The 15,221-nt window shown below is 42.3% G+C and overlaps 1 protein-coding gene across 1 annotated transcript in view; it reads right to left on the reverse strand.

The window, feature by feature from the left end:
* LOC126298986 (protein let-756) overlaps nt 1-15,221 on the reverse strand; it is a 735,285-nt gene that overhangs the window by 642,723 nt on the left and 77,341 nt on the right. The window lies entirely within an intron of this gene.

Below are 15,221 nucleotides of genomic sequence, written 5' to 3' on the forward strand. Positions count from 1 at the left end.
GCTGAGAAATAATTGTGAAGTAAAAATTTTATGTGTTGCGCCGTTACCGAGTTAATTAGCACTGAAGTTAGTCAATCAGGCCGTGGCGCCCGCAAATTCAAGCAGCCCGTGATATACAATTAGTGTCAGTTGTTCTCACGCCGTGAATGTTAGCGCACCAAACTGCTCAGCCTTTGACTCGGGTTCGATCCTTACTACCGATCCATGTTCAATTTTTGTATCGCTCTTTTGTTCGGTCTTAGAAAACCAAACGAAGCACACGTTTGGTGACGCCGTCTCTGGCTGGCCGCCTGAATATGCACGCGGACCGGCCTGATTGGCTAACTTAAATGCTAATTAACTCGAAAACAATGCAACGTATCAAGTTTTTTTAACGATTACTTCTCGGCACAACCTACCCTGAAACACCATTACAAGCTTTCCATAATATTTCTGACAACTCGTTATGTAGAGTCCGCCTCCGGAGCTGAGTGGTAAGCGAGGCTGACTGCCACGCAGTGGACCCAGGTTCGATTTCTACTATTGCTAGGAATTTTTCCTTGATGAGACGACTCGGACGGAATGCACTCAGCCTCGAAAAGCCAACTGAAGAGTTACTTGACCGAATAGTAGCGCTTTCAAATTCAAGAAACGCGGTAACGAGCGGGAGGGCGCTTTGCTGACCACATTGCGATCCATACCACATCCAGTGAAGCCATTGGCGGATTATGACACGGAGATCTATCAGAAACGATCTGCCCGTCTAGGTCCAGAACATGGAATATTATCTGTAGAGAAGGCGGACACAATGAGAATAACGCTGAGGAAGAAACAAAATAATCATCATGGTACCATTGGGTAAAAGGCCTCAATTGTGCAACAAGTGTAGAGTTCATATTGTCCGTAGTTGCTTTACAATTGCTAGCGGTATGTCAAATCCACCTTTGAAACGAATAAAAATGCCTATTTATTTTTACCATATCTAACCCCGTCGTGCGACCCAAAATTGGGTTTTCTCCTAAAGAACCTAAACAACTTCAATCAACTGACATTACGACTTCTCTGAATAGATCGCTATCGATTTTATTGCTTGTACTTGTTCTGGTGAGCTACAGCTAGCACCTCCACTCAATGATCTCTCTCCGTTGAGTCATTTAGATACAGAAAATCCGTGGTTACCCTAAACCACTGAAGGAGAATTTCATGATGGTTTCTTGGACACGGCCGATTGTTGTCTCCGTGCTCGTCCATTCTTAGCTTGAGCTCCGTCTCTAATGATCTTGTTGGCGCAGGGACGTTCAGCCACACTATTTCTTCGATGATCTACCCACCCAGATAGACGAGCGTGCTACTGCGTCCGTCCGAGACGGGGAGGTGCACCGGTCCCGCAGTGAATCTCCCCGGAGGATGAACGATGAAATTCAGTGTGTCGGACAGCCTGCCTGGGCTTGGTTTAAGGCATTTTCCTACATACCAAAAGGTGAATATCGGACTGGTAGTCAAGACCAACCTTAGTTTCACGATCCTTAAACACTTAGAAATATTTCACTCACTTCCACATAAACTACAAGCAGACAGTTGGCATTAACATTGCTATCTCCGTCAGTAACCACGCCGACCCTGCGCCGATACGGGATGAAGGCACAAGAAAAAGAAGAAGATTCCTTCGATGACCTCTCTGTCGTCAGCACGTTAAGTGCACATCCTTCCTTCAAAAGGAAAAAGGCTTAACGTCCCCTCGATGACAAGATCACTAGAGACGAAGCATAAGCTGGGATTGGGGAGGAATGAGGAACTAAATCGGCCGTGTCCTCTTCAAATGGCCGGCCGATGTGACCGAACAGTTCTGAACGCTTCAGTCTGGAACCGCGCGACCGCTACGGTCGCAGGTTCGAATCCTGCCTCGGGCATGGATGTGTATGATGTCCTTAGGTTATTTAGGTTTAAGTAGTTCTAAGTTCTAGGGGACTGCTGACCTCAGATGTTCAGTCCCATAGTGCTCAGAGCCATTTGAACCTCTTCAAATGAATCTTCCCAGTATTTACCTTAAGCGATTTAGAGATATCTCGGAAAGGAAGAGTGGACGGAGATTTGAACTGTCGTTATCCCGAATAAGAGTCCAGTGTCTTATCACTGCGCCACCCCGCTCGGTCGGTTCATGAAATTATTCACCTGCTCGTTTCGTCGTAGGTTGAAAAGCCAGAGTCTTATCCATAATGAAATAACTGCAGCAGGGCGTGGTTAATTATTGATACATCATGCAAAATAACGGCAGATAAACAGTTTCATTGATGGAAGCGGTATATAGTGGATAGTAAGACCTAGCAGAGGATTTGCAGCGAAATTCTGGAAAACTGTGAATGACATTTAAGGAAGGAAGGAAGATTAGTACTTACGTCCCATCGACAACGAGGTCACTAGAGACAGTGTACAAATACTGATTTTCTTTACAGGATAGTGAGGGAAACCGGCTGTGCCATTTATAAGGAACCATCCCAGCATTCGCTTCAAGTGAATTACAGGAATGACGGAAAACCTAAATCTGGTTGGTCGGACACTGATTTTACGTGCTCCCAAATGCGTGTTCAGTGCCACAACTACTGTGCCACGTCGCTCAGTGTGAGAAGATGTAGCTACGCGCTTTTAATACACTGCGGCGGACGAAAGCTCTTCGACACGAAGGTCTAGCGCCTTCTTCACGTGGCACCACACGCCGTATACTAAACACGGATGTGCATTTCGAGACTATTCAGTCCAGTTTCTCCTCGTAAAACGCTTCTCGAGATCCGTACAGATTAATAAAAATGCGTATCGAGCTCTTTGGGAGCGCTTTTAACGTCTGTGGTTGCCGTCGCCCGAATATTACTGCAGGAGGCATCACGACCCCGTATGGCTGTGTTTATGAGCCTCGAGAATCGCCTAAGAATGCCTGGGAATACATTTACCGTCCACAAATGAAAGCATTCTCAGATGACAGCGTCTCCTGGCACTGGACGACATTTTGGACAGCGCAGATAATGTATATAGGGTTTAGAATTCGTTGCGAGGTCGTTGTTTGTCGTAAACAACTTCCCATTCTGCACAATAGCTGCGTCTTCAAGGGGAGCCTGTCTCGTGATGCCTCCTCTTAAAACTTGCCTCTCCCTGTCTGACATACATTCATATTTTCTTCATTTTATCGTTTGTCTTTGGGATAGCAAAATTTTCGTATTTTTTTCTGCAAAAATATTACTCATTTTAAAATTCGGTGTTCAGTTCATTAGGCTACATTGTAAAGTTTCCAGTTCTTTTTGTCTTATAGAATCTTTCATATGGCATCACAGTCTAGTAGGATCTCATAGTTGGCGCCATGACACCGTTCTTTTCGCACAAGCACTCCTCACCGGTGGCGCAGAGGTTAGCACACTGGACTCGCATTCGGGAGGACGACGGTTAAAACCCGCGTCAGCCCATCCTCATTTAGATTTTCCATGATTTCCGTAAATCGCTTCAGATAAATGTCGGGATGGTTCCTTTGAAAGGGCACGGCCGAATTCCTTCCCCATCATTCTCTAATACGATACCGAAGACCTCGCTGTTTGGATCCTCCCCCAAATCAACTAACAGATCAAGCACGCCTGTGATAAACCTTCCGAGTAAGAACGAAATTCCGTGTCTAAAGAACACGTCGTCTACAATTGAACTGTGTAACGAAGATGAAAATCAATCACAGAATAGAAACTACTAAGTATCATACCTGGTTAAGAATTTCTACTCGCCAATTTCTTTCACTGTACACACGTACACCGATTCGAGCGCTACATTCTGATTTATATCAGTAGACTGGTATTGCTTATTGACACATATCAATAAAAACAATAATAACGCCCTCACTCAAAATAAATTAACTGTTAAGTGTTCTGAGTTGGCCATCAGTAATTATGGTTTTTTTATCGAAAATCGCGATGCGAATCAAACAAGCGCAGACATAGACTTTCCCCGCCTCCAGGCCAATCACTGCTTTCACCAGACAAGTCTGCCGGCAGCTTTCGAGAACAGCGCTGCACCACAACAGCGGGGTCCGATAATGCATGTAGTCAGTTTGAAAGCATAAATTTATTGTAATTCTTCCAGCGCCGTAGACGCGTTGTAAATTACAGTGTGCGTTTATCTTTAGAAATATCTAACCCGGAAAACTTATGCTGTACGCATTACGTTTGAGTATTTCTGTATCTGGGTGAGACAGCGACCTCATCTGGGAGATGATCAAATTATAAAGGCATACCGGCTTGCTGACAACATTTTAGCTCTTTTCCAGCCATCGAGGGAAATAGTATGCAAGCTCTCGAAATACACATCCTCCTACCAAACAACAAAAGAAAGCACAATCAGGATGTACGCGAAATTTATGAATTTTCGTAGGGAATGGTGAATACGATTCTCCTTTAAATCAGGCTGTCTATAGCCACCGCTTTGTCAAGGAGACATTAAAATATCAGCGTATTAGTAATAACACTATAATAATAATAATTTGTCCAGGTATTGTCCACCGGTTGAAAAGGAAGGGGATAACGAAAATAGTCGAAGGAATCGTATATGAAACAAACTACGACACAAAACTTTAGCCTGATCCTTTAGAGAGAGAAATATCGCAAGAGAGTATATAGCACAATGCCACAACGACTAGCGAAAACTTGGTCCACGACATTGTTGCTGCACTGCACGTCACTTGGTATGTAAAAGCGTGGCTCTAATTAGTTAACAAACTCTTCAACCCACACTAGAACATGCTCCTGATGAGATACGAGAAGTACGTTTCTCCCGTCATATACGTATAGTAACACACATTACCGGCCGAGGGTACACTGGAAACAGGAGTGGCATTTATGTTAGGGTTCTGGCTGGTATTACTTTCACGTTCGTGCAGACTGGAGTTCCCTTTCTGCTGCCTCACCTAATGTCACGCTCCCGTCTTGCATTACCCCTGCTGTTCCCTACGTGGGTGGTGTAACTGTTCTTTTATGTGTTTAAGACAACGTTACAGTGCGCAGCAGCCGCAGAGAAGCTACCTGTAGCAAATGTTCGAACGCTATAAGTCTGTTTCCTGATTGCTTTATGTCGGTTAACAGTGGTACAGTAAGACAGACGGGTTGTGCAGTAAAGTGCATCCCACACGAGACACGGAACTGACTAAAACAGTTCGGTAAGTTTCTCCTTAACATCAGCATACACAAGTAATAAAATTAGACTGCGCTGATAACTAACTTTTATTCCTGCTACATTAAAGTGGCTAATTTAGAACAATGAACTGTGATCCACTCCGAAAATATTATCATATTTAATATTGCAGACCCATATATCTAACACGGATCAATCAAGTATCCGCTACGCTCAAACCCAGCATCTGTGTTTTTACACATCTACAAGACTCTCCTCTAAAGAACGATCCTTTCAAGTCTTGAATGACAACTCCAGAGGTAAGGTCACATTTGTCAGATTAGGACATGAGTAGGAAGTAGGGCTACGGAAAACTTTCGAGAAATGTGTTAAGCTTGTTATGACCGTAAAACGAATTTTACAAGTTGATGAATGGAACAGGTGAAGTAGTAGATTGTGTTGAGCCGAACACTCTAAGTCTTTAACACGAGAACTTTCTAAGATCACAGCTATAAATTCTTCGTCTACAACAGGAGAAGATACAGGTGATCCACGCCGCATAGGCAGTCATTTGGAGTGGCCGGGCGGTTCTAGGCGCTTCAGTCGGGAACCGCGCTACTGCTACGGTCGCAGGTTCGAATCCTGCCTCGAGCATGGATGTGTGTGATGTCCTTAGGTTAGTTAGGTTTAAGTAGTTCTACGTCTAGGGGACCGATGCCCAGATATGTTAAGTCCCATAGTGCTCAGAGCCATTTGATCTCCCAAGAGTCATCAGACAATTTTTCACTGGTGTTTCTGCAGATTTCAATTCGGCAGGGTAGCCTCAAATTAGAGTAGTGCGATGTTCGTTTTATCAATATGAATTAACATTGACAATAAAACGCGAAGAATAACCAGTACTCCATCAGTGACATTAACGCCTTAGCCCATACTGAGAGCTACCGACATGCAACAGAGCGCTATCAAGTCGACGAAGGAGTACTTGCTGTTCTTCGTGTTTTACGCTCCCTGTTAATTCATATCGAGTTGTTTACTCTCCCTATTAATTCATGTCGATAAAACGAATAGGTATCAAAAATGGTTCAAATGGGTCTGAGCACTACGGGACTTAACTTCTGAGGTCATGAGTCCCCTAGGACTTAGAACTACTTAAACCTAACTAACCTAAGGACATCACACACATCCATGCCCGAGGCAGGATTCGAACCTGCGACCGTAACGGTCGAGCGGTTCCAGACTGAAGCGCCTAGAACCGCTTGGCCACATCGGCCGGGGAATAGGTATCGTCCTACATTAATTTGGGGCCGCTCTATCGAATGGGCACGAAAAATTCCGCTTTATATATATATATATATATATATATATATATATATATATATATATATATATATATGTGTGTGTGTGTGTGTGTGTTTGCACTTCACGTTTCTATTCAATTTTTTATGGTTTTGACCTATATTGAGCAGATGTTCCATTCTGTGAGGCGTAAAGAACTTCGACATATATTTACGCATTAACTTGAAAGAGCGTAGCAAACTAAACACGAAATTTAGTAAGCCTGCGGGAACACAGAAGGAGCTGGCGCGGCCGCAACTGTTAGAAGCGGCGGGCAGTGAGGTATTCAGCTCTCACTGCGGCGCAATGTTTGTTTAGCGCAGGGTGCCTTCTCAATGAGTGTCCTATCTGTTGAAGCAAGCGCGGATCTGGCGGGCGCACGACGACGTGTACACAACAAGGCCGATACACACCAGCGGCACCGAGACACGAGACGTCCGCTCCGTAAACACGCCGAGGTGGTCGACCCCCGCCGCGGGCGTGACGCAAAAGTTAACGAGCTCTGTGTTGTCTCGTTACATGCCAGGTGCCTTTTATGCCCCTGCAATAATCTTCCGTGTTCCCCCTGGACGACTTTACGTCTTGCTTCTCCGCGTTCTCTAGTGCCGTGTGGTCTGCTGTCTATTAAAAATCCTTTTTATCGAACACGAACGCTGTAGGATTTATTTCTCTGTTACGGATTATAAATTCATTAATAAAGAGACCGCTACACAGACTGTATGAGCTAACAGTAATAATCAACACGATGATTCCCTCTGAATAAAACATCATATTTCGTTCTTATGGCCACAGCAGAAATTAGATTTTCATTAAATAAAATGTGCTACAATCTACAAAATTACCCCATTTATACCTGTAATACGTATTCGTACACCGGCCATGGCGGTCTCTGCCACCTGTACGCAACAAAACCGCCGCAGATAAATTAATTAATATTAGGATAATTTGTGTAATTTTGATTCGTCGTAAGATGGAAAACACAAGACTTTGGAAAACACAAGACTTTGATTTACTAATCCACACAGTTTTCGTCACTGATGTCTCATCCATCTTGTGCAAGAACTTATGTATTTCTGAAAATGCACATATTAGGAAATGTAAAATTCTTGTCAAAGGACAAACAACTTTTCGCTGCTATTTATGAAGTGTTAGAATATAAATAAAACTCCTGTGACTTTTAAGTTTATTCCTGAATTTTCCCCTCATTCGTTCCATTACTCTTTTACGTGCAAATGCAGCGAAGTGTTTTATTTACATTATCATCATTTTACTCTGACAGTTTCTATTTTATTTTCCACTATGTGTCTCATGGTTCACACCGACAAATTCAGGTGAATAACTGGCTTCTTACAAAAATGGTTCAAGTGGCTCTAAGCACTATAGGACTTAACATCTGAGGGCATCAGTTCCCTACTCTTAGAACTACTTAAACCTAACTAACCAAAGGACATCACACACATCCAAGCCCAAGGCAAGATTCGAACCTGCGACCGTAGCAGCAGCGCGATTCCGGACCGAAGCACCTAGAACCGCTCAACCACAGAGGCCGGAACTGAAAATTAAATACAGCAATACTGGATGCCACCTTAGGGAAGACCAATGCTCAATTGTCTTTCCTTGCAAGTTTCAATTATTCTTTTAATCCTAATGACCTCGTTGTCAACCAAACACTAAGCTCTACACAAAAACTTACCCGTAAACATCTTTTGTTTTTCTAATTTACTACTTTTTTTAAAAAAATGGTATTTTCTTGATGTGTTTCCATCACAAGCAGGCGTCGCTAAAATTTAATTCTAGCTGATCGTGGTAAAGACTTCGGTGAACATCTTCAGCACGAGCCTAAGTACAACGGCTAGCAATGATTGGCAATGTCGGGCAAAGCTCCAGTGAACATCGTAGATGCATCCCATTAGAATTTATGGTAATTGTCCCTGCGAGAGTGGGCAACGACCTCGAACATCAGCCGAGTTAAAGAATTCATTAAAATTTCAATTAGATGTCCGATAAAAGAGGCCTGACAGTCGCCTTCCCCTTTCTGAAAGGCATTTCCGTTTAATATGTTTGTATTGTTAAGACAAAATATGTCCCAAATCAGAAGCGTCTTCATTAGTTTATCAGCGGTACATGGCAGCGCCGGTCATCGAGTACCAAACGCGCAAACAAAAAGAGGAAGAATCTTTCATACAACTTTTTCTAGCAATTAATTTGAATAATTAGGCCTGCTTTAATGTACGTGTCGAGATATAAACCGTGGCGTCGCGCAAGCTGCAATAATAACAAAAAGAGAAGTATGCGGCTCGGAGCAGATACGGGTTAAAAGGGGAGAAGATAACGTCGGACTTTGTCCACTAGTCCCGAAACGTGCACAGCCGTCTGGGAAGGTGTTCGTGAATTGCTGAATTGTAAAATCAGTTACAGACGCGTGCTGTCATTGCAGCAGTTCCACTTTCGTTCTTTTAATATACGGAATAAGAGAAATATGCAATAACTTACCGACTTACTTCCAAGAGTAGTTCTTCATTCGAAAGTGAACAGAGTATTTATTGCAAAATCCAAAATTATATGCAGATTTATGTAAACATTCCGATGCGAATGATAATTATCCGTGCGTAAAAGGTTAGTCTGAAGTCTCCCTCTCGACTACTAACATGGACCATAAACTTCGCAGCTGTTCACTTGTGTCCATCCCTAAAGACTGATCTGGTAACAGTAAACGTGGCGACGGCGGTGTAATCTTGGCACACCCAGTAGCATTTTCATTCGACAACGTAACAGTAGGACATGTGTTATCAAATTTTTGGCACCTCTTTACGTTTCATCCAGTTCTCACGATCGCCACACTACATCTCATTCGGTGTAATACATTAACGGGTTTTACTTAGATGATTAATTCCGATCAATATGCCTAGAAAATATTCTAGAATGAAGGCAGTACAGTGCACTTTCATTAAGCTTAACTTAACTGTCTCTCGGGTTCGATGTGAATGGAAGAAATAATGGGACAAGATCGTGGAAATGGTACCTTCAGGTCTTTGTCTTATTTTACAGTGACAGCAATAAAACTCACGTCAGGATAGTATCTGAATCCCACTCACGACAAAGAGGGCCCGGTGCTTTAATCAAAGGCCAGATGACATAAGAAATGAAGCATATGTTTCGAACACCAACGGTACTTCTCGACACCTGGCTGCAGCGTCACACTTTGTAAATAATAATATTAACATTCTACTTTCTTCCGATGTTCATAAACAATGCCATAACTAATTTACAAATATCAATGAAACTGTATGTTGCACAATTATGAACATAGAATTAACAACAGAATAAATAAACCTCGTACAAAGTTTTGCAATCAATACACGGAATTTGTGCACGCACAACCGTTTTTCGGGTTTATTATAGCTGACTTATTTTAAAATTCAATTAAGTAATTAACTCATTGGTGGACAGTTGGGTTAAACATTCTTCTTCATGCAAGAAAATGTAGCAACTAGACAAGTTTCCATCGACCTAGTATTACTTATCCGTCGATGATGGTTTTTTAAATTATAGTCGACGCTTTCGTAAGAGGTAGATGCAACAACTGAATGTCTATTCACGTATAGTTTTTCCTCTAAAAAATACGTTTCTACAGTAAAACAAAAGAATGGTTTTCGGTTATTATCTTGCTATTCTTGACATCGTCGAATGGTCTCCCGATTTTTGATTGTTTTCAGCTATGTATTCACTCTAAGAGTCCTCGTTACCATTGCTGTACGTCTGAAATTGCGTTGGTCAATCATTGCCAAAAAACTAACAATAAAAAAACAGGATTACTGCACACATTTGGTTTGATCCGATAACAATGCGATCGCTAGACAAAATGTTGTTCTATTGTTGAATGAGGATAGAGTGAAGGGCTCTATCGCATCCTGTTAAAGGAAGTACTCTCAAAATCACTTACGATGACTTAGGGAAGTCGCAGAAAGTTTAATGTAGAAGATGTGGATTCGAACTTGACTCATTCAGTACACATTAATTTCATATTTTTAGAACAATGTGACGACAGATTGTAGCTGTGTGAATAAAGATAACTGATGAGTGAGGACATTTCAGCAACTCGTTTATTTCAGATACAATTATGTAGCGCCGGTCTTTGCCTCCATAGCGACCGAACGAAGATGTATGTACAAGTATGATGCCTTAACTATTAGTGAAATTGGTAAACATCACAAATTCTTTATTACTTTATTTATACGTCACTTTTATTGAAATGCTAGTCATTGTAGATTGAGTACTTGTGCTCAGATTTTATAGAAAGCTGAAGTTTCCAATTCGCGAATGACATCATAATTTTTCTGCAGAAATGTAAGTAAAACAGTTGTAATTTATAGCACAATAATCAGCTCGGAAGTGGGGGGAGGGGGGATTTTTCAGATACAGCTTACGTTTTACTATTTCATCGTCAGTTGAGTTATGCATACTCGTATGTTATTTACAAATAAATCAGTCGTAAATATGCTTAACTGAACGAAACGAAGATACAAATGATGGCTGCATCTACAGAGTCCTTTTGGCCAAGTGCGATCGTAGGCGATAGTATATGTCAGATACCATATTGGAGCACAGCAGACAGGCGATATAACCTTTTGGCTACGTGCAACCGTAGGCGACAATATATGTCAATGCCCGAATGCTGCATAGCACACCGGCGATACAATCTGTCCGGATTTCACTCGCTAATGAACTGATGCGACGCCTTGCTATAAAGTCACAAATTCGCCATTTGACGAGTTCATTTGGAACGCGGTAATTGTAGAACGTGTGTTGGAGTAGCACTGACGTCAGCTCTTTGACAATACATTAACATAATGTGTTGATCTCTGGTCTAGGCATAGTCTGCTGCTCTCCAAATCTCTTGTCAGGTGGTCTGTAACTAGGTATATGCTGGGCCCAAACACATGCCTAGATTCTTCTCATCACCTTTTTCCGTGATGGGCTGGAAACGAAATAATTACTGTCTTCTTGACAATTTGACAACAAACGCATATGTTTCTCTGAGGAACGCTGTTTCGTATCTGCATACATCCGAGTTTTAAAACTGTTCTGGTCTTCAAGATAATGTACTTTGAATAGTAGTTTCTTGACAATCTGAAAACCATAAGGAAAATTCATGATGGACGAATATGTTTAGCACTTGCTACAGAATAGCTTCTACCCGTTACTAACATATACAAAAGTAAACTTCGATTTCTCGTGTGTGTGCGTTAATAAACAAATATATTGACACTGTTAATGTGGATGTGTCGTGTCAGGCATGTGGAACTTCTTGAAACTGAAAAACTGTGTAAATGGAAGATGTTCTGTTTTACGTTAAGTGAGGCTGAAATTAGTTATAGACTGCCAAACGTAAGATGTAACTGATTAAATAGATATATATCTTGTGGCACCATTAAAGAAAAATAAAAGAAAGATTTAAATGGCTCGCAACACTCTCTTTTAACAGCACAGTGAAATGCCGACTTTCCCGTATGGCTTCTTCTGAGAGCTTTTCACTCCTGTCATAAAGTTGTTCCCCAACAATGCTAGTTGTAATGAAAGCAGTGACAGAGTACGGATGGATTTACATACGCAGTGTGGGTCGATATGTACCTCGTGTGTGAAGTGACGGTATGTGCTGGAAGAGCAACACCACTAAGTCCGAGGGTGTCCGCCTCGCTAGCTGCGTGCTCACTGTGACGGATTGATAAGCGAGGAGGCTTGGATTTGATTTCAGGCCAGGTCGGAAGTATTTCGCTGTTCGGGGACTGGGTGTTGTCGTTATGTTCGTATCGCTCTAATTGACACTCCATTGTTGAATAGCTGTATGGGTGCGTCCCGAAAGCCAGTAGAAAAAGGAGCGAGCACAATGAATCAACGAACACTTCTCTGTAGAAGACGACACACATTGCTTATTAGACGTATATTATCTGGTCAGCAAGTATTCTCTCTGCAATGCAGCCACAGAGGGAACTGCCGGAACAAATCAAATGAGTTATTTTGCGTCGTATCACGGATAACCAGAGACCTCTAAGTTTATTGGTACCACGTATTCACGATAAGTTAATCGTTTATTTCAGAAATCCGTCGACTGAATTTATTTCACAAAATGGCATTTTTACAGAATCGATACTTCATTCTGTAAACACAAATTTTACTGCGCAAACCCATCAGCTATCATTGCGTCTTCTGAGTTATTATATAAACCAAAGACTGAGTTTAGTACAGAAACCCTTCAAGCGATAGATATCACATAGCGCATTTCTGCAGTAAAGTTCCACGTCTGTTGTCAACACTGCAGCGTTGGTTGTTTCTGTTTTCCCAGTCGCACTAAATGCCTTTTGTCGTCATTTCTCAGCAGTCATCATGGAGTTGTTGTCTGCATGTTACACTAGTGCTGTTATAATAACTTCTAATTTTATACTGTTTCACAGTTTTCGTTATAGTGCCTAGCAGTAACTGTATGGACGAACCTCAGTTAAGAAGAAAACATGGTGTTATTAATGAAGACAATTACAAACGAAATGTTACGGTAAAATGGTGCCAACGAAATTCGTTCCTATATGAAATTTGTTACTTGCCACTGCCCACGTAAATGCAGTTTATCAATTAATTATGAAGCAAAAAATGGATTAGATACCAAAAACACTCAAGATACGTATTTGCAAACACTAATAGAAGTAAAGGAAGTACATTGTAGAGTTAATACATACAAAGGCCAAGGTCACTTTGATGCCGTTGCAACTGAATCTTCACTCCCGAATGAAAGGACCTCTAAGGTTTGTTTATAACATTTTGTTTCTCTCATCAAAACAGAATGCAATACCTAAATAAGTCATTCAGCGACCAAAATATGTTTTTTTTAGAAATACAATTTTTTACTGCAGAAAACCGTTAACTGAGATAATTATACACCTTTTTTAAATTAAGGGGTAATTGTTATGATTTAGTTATAGGCCATACCTATTTCGAAAGTATGTTAACTACTACTCCAGATGCCGGCCGATGTGACCGAGCGGTTCTAGGCACAGCACTCTGGACCCGCGAGACCGCTACGGTCGCAGGTTCGATTCCTGCCTCGGGCATGGATGTGTGTGATGTCCTTAGGTTAGTTAGGTTTAACTAGTTCTGAGTTCTAGGGGACTAATGATCTCAGACGTTGAGTTCCATAGTGCTCAGAGCCATTTGAACCATTTTACTGCTCCAGATGTTTTGAAGCCAAACAATGTGTTGTTATCAACAACAGAATGTTTCTTTGGTTTCCCTAAATCTTCACAAAGTGCTCCTAGCAGGTTTCTGAAATAACGATTCTAATGTCGTATGACGCGAGGTCTTCTGTCTGTTGTGGTTTAAAGTACCTTCCAGTGAAGGTGATTAAAGATGGAACACTTTTTCGATCATTGGGAAATGATTTCAGCGTAAATAACGACTAAAACAGGAGAGCCTAAAGAGCGACAACCAAATCTCTATGGGCACTGTGGTCTACCGGTTGCGTTGCCTCTCAGATTTCCGGAAGAGGTGGCCTGGCTACGCGCTCTTTAGGCAAATGCCGGCTCATTACCGGGGAGCGCATTGTTCCGTCAGCTCGTGGCCCGTAATTGCGTGTTAGGCGCCCCCACCCCGGCATCAGCTCCGTAATAAATTCTAATGAGTTACACGACGGCCGGCCGCTCGTCAGGTATGCCTGTCCTGTTATTCTACGTCTGGCCGGCGTCAACTACGCGACGCGGACACACGCCCACCACTTTCCGTGCTCGGCCGGCCCGCACGCCAGTAACGCTGCAGTCACCGAAATCTTGTCGCCTGCGCGCAGTAGCAAGTGCTACGCTTGAACGGCGTCTCAGCGCAAGGTCAGTCATACAAATGGCGCGTAATATTTAAAGTGAGCGAGCTTGGAGAACAGTCAAATCATCTAACTCGTTTTCCCGAGATGCACATTACAAATCCTTGTACAGAACATTGGTGAACACTCGGTAAGGTTTCTTCAAAAATGGCTCTGAGCACTATGGGACTTAACATCTGTGGTCATCAGTCCCCTAGAACTTAGAACTACTTAAACCTAACTAACCTAAGGACATCACACATATCCATGCCCGAGGCAGGATTCGAACCTGCGACCGTAGCGGTCACGCGGTTCCAGACTGAAGCGCCTAGAAACGCACGGCCACACCGGCCGGCAAGGTTTTCTCAAACCACTTCAAAGAACTGCACGAATGGTTAGTAAACACGCTCCCTTTCCAAATCTGTGTTGCTAATCGGCTAACCCGGTGCACGGTGCACAATACCAGTGGCAGGCTGCCTATCTAACAGCTTCCAATGGCAACAATAATTTGATTTGCCAGTACTTCATATAATTATTGACAGAATTAAAAAATATTGAAATGCTGTCGTAGTCTATTCATTAAGAGGCATAATCTTATGCTAAAGGTTTAACAAAGTAAGACAAGTATTGCAGATGGAAACACTTTATATGTGTTGAGGCAGCAATGCTAACGGGCGCAAAATCTCGTCTTACAATCGACTCTTGTGCTCTCAGGAATGAAAAAAAGTTGGCAAAATATTCGTACCGCGCTAAGGAAACATGTAGTGAGCTGTAAACATAAAAACGGCTTGGCAGTTGAGAGCCTGAAGGAAATGGTACGGAAAATTAAAGTTTAATGTCCCGGCGACGACGACGTCATTAGAGACGGACTACAGAATTTGAATAGACATAGAAAGATAAGGAAATCGGACGCGTTCTTTTCAACGGACCC

This window comes from Schistocerca gregaria, chromosome X (assembly GCF_023897955.1).
Source record: "Schistocerca gregaria isolate iqSchGreg1 chromosome X, iqSchGreg1.2, whole genome shotgun sequence".
Taxonomy (NCBI): Eukaryota; Metazoa; Arthropoda; class Insecta; order Orthoptera; family Acrididae; genus Schistocerca; species Schistocerca gregaria.